Here is an 8,256-nt window from a genome sequence, read left to right on the forward strand (position 1 = left end):
CTCATTGTGGGACTGTGCTGTGCATGGGAAGATGGTGAGCAACATCCCTGACTAGATATCCCTGACTAGATATCGGTAGCACCCCCTCCCCAGCTGTGATGACCCAAAATGCCTCTGGACATTTCCCAGTGTCCCTTGTGGGAAGGAAGAAATCACTCTTTTTTTGAAAACCACTGCTCTAGATGCTCACCCATACCTACCCTGAGACTCTGTTTATTCATCTCTGACTACCTAACACCCGGCACAGTATCCAGCCCATAATAGGTGCTCAACTAAAGTTTATTAAATGAAAGGATGGGAGAAAGGAGGGAGGGAGGAAGGAAGGAAGACAGAAAGAGAGAAAGAAAGAGAGGGAGGGATGAAGACCTGAGTTCACCCAGTATGCATATTACTAAAAGTCTGTAGATAAATCAACCCAAATTGATTTTGTTACCCAAATTCTGTTTGAAGTACACTAGGGGAATGTCAGGGTTTGGGAGAATTTTGTGAGAAATTTTCATATGACACGAGCAGCCTTCCTGTGATATGATTCAGTGTACACACACAACCACACACATGTGCATGCGTGCACACACACACACATACGCACACATACACGCACACACATACACACACACACACACACACACACACACACACTTAAAATACCCAGCAGGTTTGGCTTTTCTACTTTAAGTTTACCCAGAGACCACCATTCAAAGTGCAGTAAGCCAAGGTGTCCTTGCTCCCACCTCAAAGAAATTCAATTATCCATTTGATAAAACACCCCACGGACTCCTCCAAGCTTCTTCATGGAGCAATATTTATCAGCGATAGATTGTTATGATGGCCAAGAGGGTCCCAGCTGGCCTGGGTCGCTTATCACCACCTAGGCTCTCCCATTTCCAGCTCTGCAGGATGTGGCTGATAACACCGTAATCTCCTCAGCTCAGAAGTTCCCGTGCTGAGGACACCTCTTCTGTTTGTATGCTTCAATCAACAGAAGCATTGGTATTTTCAGGGCAGATGTTTCCTCTTGGTACGTTCTGTGTCCTGTGCAGGTGGCCCTGTTAAAGGTGTATTGTTGGACAAGCCCTTCAATCAAGGCTTTTATTCCTGGATATGAGCGATGGGCAATAGGGAAAGGGGTACGGATGTCAAAGCCAGGAAGGAGAGAATCGTGCAAGCTACCATTTTCCACATGCTTCCAAATGAGACCAAGGCATGTCCTGGTGTACCTGGTGGACCTGGTGAAGGGCATGGCCCACACAGGGACTCAAATCCCACTGTCAGTGCTTACTCGCTGAGTCACTTTGAAGGAACTACTATAGCGCCCTGGGTCACAGTGTCCTCATTTGTAAAATAGAAATACTATTGTTACCTACCTCATAAGGAGCTACGTGTATTGTTGGACAGTTCCAGGCCCTGTAGAATTCTTATTAAAGTGAATGGGAATCCTAGAAAAAGCAGTATGATTGGCAAGGTGATAGCCAATGTGGTTTGATCTGACACGAGGAACTGATTTACAGATTGACTTCTAAGTCATCTTGACTTAGACGGGTGTGAGACTGCGAAATTTTCTTCTGTCTAGCTACTTCCTGTGATAACACTGAAGGAAATTCCCGTGTAGTCAGGACAATGTCAAGTGCAGTCTCACTTCCTTTATTATCTGGAGTTTGGGCTCTATGTTTTGAATGCACACAAACAGGAAGTTCGTGGCACAGGATGATCTTGACGAATTTTCCGGTGTTTTCCTAAGCACAAAGCTGGAAGGTAAGTATAAGGGTAGTGGGGAAATTCTTCAAGTTTCTATAGAAGCCCGGTGTTTACAGGACAAGTTTTGAGACAAAACCCTGAATTTATACTTCTTGGACAAACAAGTCAGAGTCTGTGTTACTCTGGATGTGCCTCTTAACTTCTTCAAACCACTGTGTGACGAACACTTTGGGTTGTTTCTCCAGATCACTTCCCCCTTTCCCACCAAGAGCACCCACTCACATTTTCCTGTGGACAACTCCACTCTCTGCCTTCATCTTCAGTTCTATTGTTTTCAGTGGAATGCATCGCACTTTCAGCTCTAGAGTGGAGCCTGATTGGCTTAAACCAGTAAGTGCATATATCCATCAGCCATTGCGATTAGTTGAGGGATGGGCTTCTGACCCAGTTCACACCAATGAGACATGAGGAGAGGAATCCTAGACAGACTGATGTTCTGCCCTCCATGAAACCTGCTGGAAGAGCTCTTGGCCTCTTCCTTTGGGGCACTGTGATGTGAAGATATGAGAACAAGAAGCCACTTGAGTCAACCTCAGGATGAAGCCAACGAAGCAGCAGAGAGAATCATCCAGGAACAAAGCCAGAACCTTAATGACAGCATGAACCCCTGGACCAAACCATTCCTGAATCAGAATATCCCAGAGAAATTTAGTTCAACAATCTTACCATCCAATTCAATTCAATTCAACAATCTTATTGTCCACCCTCGCCCCGCCATCTCTGCCATTTACTTTTTCCTTAGGCTAGTATAGGTTGGATTTTCTGTTGCTTGCAACCAAAATATTCCTAACTAGTACACACTGTTTTCTCTGCCCTACTCCCTCTCCAAATCTCTGGAAGAATGAAACAAGATAATAAGGTATGTGAAAATGACATGTAAACTGTAAAGCACTATACCAATTAGATGTGATAAAAATCAGAACAATTATTATCACTGCTTCAAGGACTTCACAGCCCCAAATAATCCAATTTGCAGCAGATGTAGAATATTTCCTTCCATTCCTCTGAAATATATTAGTTTCATTATGTTGAAATTATTAGATCATGCATTGATAATGGTGCTTAATGGGGCTAATAGTATTATTCTCCTATAAACAGAAATGTATATAATTAATAACTCTGTTAAGATTCCTTGTATTCACTGGTACTAATTACACCTCAGCTCTCATCAGTGTGAGTTCAATCTGAGTAGCCTGAGTGACAATGGATACTCAGTCCTCATGAAAAGAAATACGAGGGTTGAGCATCGGCACTGACTGCCAGTTGGCAACCCTTGTTTAAAGAAGATAGCCCTGTGGGTGTTGGACAATCTCCCCTGTCCATCCCCACCTGTAGCTCTGACATTCTACCATATTACCGCTGTTGACCTTTACAAGTCTTATCGTTTTGGAAAGTTGGAATACTCACCCCATTTTACAGCTGAGCATAACATCGGCTCAAAGAGTGAAGTAATGTCTCTAAGGTCACACAACTAGTAAGTGGCAGAATCAGAAACCAGAGCTAAATGAGATCTTCCCTCCACTCAGCATACCAGACTGGTAGCATTGTGTGTCTCTCCACTCTCAAGACACGATGGACAGAGAGAGAAAAAAGCCCCAGACACTCAAAAAGCTGACTCCAGGGAAGGGCTTATGAAATCCATCTGGACAAAAGCATGCCCCATCGCTCCCTTATTCTCTCCCTCCCACCTTTTCTTCCCACTTCCCAGAGGAACTTGATTAATCCATTAGGTTTAACCTCTCTTTAACTTCCTGATTAGTTACATTTATAAATCTCCATTTGTTTTTGCTTTCTCATCAAGCCAGGCCAACACCCCCAGAAAAAAATAGGCCAATTTTCGGTGCCACTGATTTACTGTAATTTCTGAAAATCAGACCGAACTGAGGAGATACACGACTAGAATTTCAATTCCTCCTGTTCGCATTGCAAGGCAACTTTGCCGAATAGGAGTAAAGTCTAACAAAAGAAAACTCAATGATGGCAGATTTGAACCAAGGTGGAAAAATACCAAGACTGTTAATAAAGCAAATTAATAAATTCTATAATTTTCATCTCCTGGTTGAGTAACAAACCTACAAAGTACAATAATAACAACAATGAAAAATAAAGCTAAGAGGTTATACCTTTTTATTGGCAAAGAGAAATACTCAAAATGATGGTATTGGTTTCCTGGATTCCAACTCCTCCCCTACAGTCTGTGGCTCACAAAACAGTAGAGGGGATATTTAAAAAAATTAATTAATTTTCATTTTGACAAAAATAATACATGTACATAGTTAAAAAGCCAAATTTGATTATAATATTTATAACAAAATTTTAGCAGTCTCCTCTACTTCCTCAAACATCACTCCTCACTCCTGTTCCATCTAGGTAACTACATTTAACACTTTGGGCTGCCTTTTCAGATCTTTATTTCCATATTTTAAATAATATACAAATACTGCCATTTATTGAGTTATCGATTATAAGCATTATCTATTATATTTTATTATAGAATTTAAATTATCTTACATCATGACCACCACCTGTCAGTCTCTCTCCTATCTCTCTATATCCTATTTGTTCATATAACATCTCAATTTTTATTTAAACCAGTTTTAGTGTTAACGTTGTTACAACCATGTGCCACGTAAATAATGTTCATTCCTTAGCTAAGTATTGTACAATGATTAGATGTCCTTTCTTTGAAAATCTTTTATTTTCCCTAGAGATAATTGTCTCGTTTTTATTTACTATATTCAGACCATTAGTTTCCCCTAAAACCTAAAACTATTATACAAAAATCTTAGTATTATTTTCCACATGTTCAAAAGCGTCACGTAATCTACCCCTTCTTTCCTTTCTTCCTTTTTCCTTCCTTCTTCCCTCCCTCTTCTCTCTTTCCTTGTCCTTCCTTCCTTCCTTCCTTTCTTAAATTCCTATATTATTTATATTAGTGAAAAATTGAAAATTTGAAGCCTCTTTTCTAACTTTCTATTGTGAAAATTTCAAAAACAGGACAGATTTCTAACTGATCACCTTTGGTAAAGTCCACAAATCCTGACTTTACAAAAGAGGATGCTCATAGCATCAGGGCATCAAGCCGATTCATACCCAAACTTCCTAACGTCCTACACCCAGTAGTATTACAGGAATTTCACCTTAGAGTTCCCAACCTGCTAACAGTGGTCAACCCACAAGTCACAGCTTCTAAACCAGTACTTCTCAAATTATCATGAAAAAACAATTCTTTTTCCCAATCCTTCACAAGCCAATACTGTGGTCCATACTCTGTTCAACAAGATGAGTCTACTTATCACACACTTGGATGTTGCAGTAATGCCGAATTGTTCTGTAAGTTCATAAATGTTAATCCTTGATTCCTATTCTTATCTCATCATGGCAAATCACAAACAGTTCATGAGCCATCATAGCCTGCATCAGCATTTCCTGCCATTGATGGAAGGAGTAGGCAGCCATCATGAGTTCATGTTGTCCTAGTATCTGTTTCCTCCTCTCACTACTTCCCGACAGCTCTTAATTCCCATCTGGGGACCCATATTGCTCTGGGAAAGATGACACCATCCCTGGCTACAGGCATGGAACATGTGACCTAGGAGAAGTCAATCAGTGCATTGCATCCAACTGGCCAACTGGAGTGAATCTCAAAATATTTCCTTGGAACACTGGGAAAAGCTACTCTCTTCCTCTGGATTTGTGGTGTGTGGGTGTGGGCCCGATTCTCCAGCAGCTGGTTTTGCTAACATGAGGCAAGCCCGCCTGAGAACAAGGACACAAAGAATGGCAGATCTGAGAAAATTATACTGAAATGAAATCATAACCCAGATCACATCATGAACCTCCAGACCGAAATATGCCACAGTCCATCTTATTTCTGAACACTAATCTTTTTTGTTTAAGCCATTTTGATGTGGATATTCTGTCTCTGGTAACTAAAAGTTCTATCCCTAGTAAATCCCTTGGTTGCTTGCATTTTTTTTTCAACAGACCCCTATCAAGCATCTACTGTGTGACAAGAATTATATTAAGTCCAGGAAGAGTATTTCTCACAAAATAGATTGTGAAATGAGTCCACTGAGGAATGGGTGGTTAATATAGCTTGAGGCATTTATTGATAGCATCTGGCTCACTTCAAGAGTCCTATGTAATTTTAAGATATTATTTAAAGCACAGATGTTTGCAATTTATTTGCAAATTATTAACTTTGCAATTAAAAATTAAAGTGATTTTAAGGTTATACCTGGAAGGACAGCCTGACTGCTCTATATTACAATATCAGCTAATTTCACAATCTTTGCCACTTCTGCATACCATCTACCCATTTTTATTTTAAAGATTTTTAATTGATTCATTTACACACCTTAAATTATTTCAAGAGGAAACTTCTATAATACCACTATAAATGGAAAATTAGTACCACTTTACATGAATAGAAAGCAATCATAAAATAAATAAAATGAAATTATTAAACGTTACTAAATTCTGAGTATTGTGACTCGATCAAGGCCCTGACTCTTGGGAGGACTCCTTCCTTCGTGAAAGGGGGAAATTAAAAAGTGTTCGAAATGTGTTCAAGACATGTTAACACCAAAACTGAGACTTTCTCTTTGCTGTGGTTAAAGGGATTAAAAGGAAACTGAAAAAGGGATAAATTAATCGCCAAACAATTCATGGTTATTAATGGTGCCCTGTGTACAACTGCAAATTACCCCCTTGGCACAAAATGCATCACCCTTACTGTTCTCTGAGACACACTGTTCTGGCCAAGTCCCATTTTATAGCTGAGCAAACCAAAAGCTTAGAGAAGCAATGGGCTGCCCCTGATTCCCAGCCTGCTCAGCTCCCGGTATTCAATAGTATTTGATTACTTTCACTGGATTCAGATTGTCATTACTTTCTAATTATGACAAGTGACTTTGTTTTAAATTTATGATAATATTTATTGTAATAAGCTTTGGTTGCTGTTAAAATTTCCCACTGTTGAGACCAACTTGAAACAAGGCCCCTAACAATGCTGATGACTCTGTGTTCCCCCTTCTCCACCACCACCATCACCACCACCACCACCACCACCACCACCACCATCACCACCACCACCACCACCACCACCACACCACCACCACCATCACCACCACCATCACCACTACTCACTATTATTATTGGCTTACTACTATTACTTTCATTTTACTTATTACTTACATTTACTTTACTTTACTATATATTTCTGTCATTTTCATTTATTAATATTACTTACTACTTACTTCATTTTTATTATTACTACTTCATTTATTTATCAATATTGGGCTTTCATATTTTCTTACTACTTCACTAGTATTTACTACTTCATCATTTCTTTTCATTAATTATCATTTCTACTAATTTTATCATTACTTACTTACTACTATTGGTATTTTCACGATTACTTACTTACTACTACTTTATCATTTCATTTATCATTTACTTACTCTTCCATATTTCATTTTATCATTTCATTACTACTTCCACTACTTTCATTTTCTTACTACTTCATTACTATCATCAATACTACTACTTACTACATTTCAATTATCACTTACTACTACTACTATTTGCTTCATTTCATTTCTGGCTTTATCATTTACTTTACTTCACGCGACCATTACTACTTCATATTATTACTTACTTCATTTACGATTACTACTTCATTTACTCATTTCATTATCATTTACTACTTTCATATTTTACTTCTACTACTCACTATCATCACTACCACTACTACTACCACTACCACTATCACTACTCACTACATTATCACCACCAATTATCAATGACATCACTATCATCACCACTACTACTCACTACTCATATTATCACTACTACTATCACTACTATCACTATCACTAATTATCACCAATTATCACCACTACCACCATCATCATCAAGCATTATCACCACTGCCACTTCATCATCTTACTCCCTGGCAAAAAGAGACACAGGGTTTCCACCTTCCTCTACTGCCCGGTGCTGGAATCCCCAGAAATGCCTCATGATTTGAGTTTCTCCCTCCCCAAGCCTGGAAGGGAAAAGAGAAGCTGGGATGCAGAGATTCCTCTAAAGCAGGAGCTTTCACCTTTGACACTTGGGACTGGATAACCCTTTGTGGCTGTCCTGAGCACCGTGGGATGCTGAGCTGCATCCCTGGCCCCTACGCACTAGATGCCAGTAACACCATCCCTCTAGTTGTAATGCCAAAAATATATCCGGGCATTGTCAAATGTCCCCTCGGTGTAAAGCCACCCCTAGTTGAGAATCACCGGGTTATTCTAAATGGCTGATGTGTTCCTATCTCAGCTTTTCAAATTTTCCTCCCAAAATCTGAAATATAGAGCATTCCTTTGCCACTAAATTTGGGGTAACTGAAAGACATTATTATTTTTTTTTTAACAGGATATTTTCTTAGGAAATTATATCAACTTCCCACCAGCCACAAAGTTCACTCCCTTTAGACAATTCATGTGCACT

Source organism: Pteropus medius, unplaced genomic scaffold, assembly GCF_902729225.1.
Source record: "Pteropus medius unplaced genomic scaffold, Ma_sr-lr_union100, whole genome shotgun sequence".
NCBI classification, from domain to species: Eukaryota; Metazoa; Chordata; class Mammalia; order Chiroptera; family Pteropodidae; genus Pteropus; species Pteropus medius.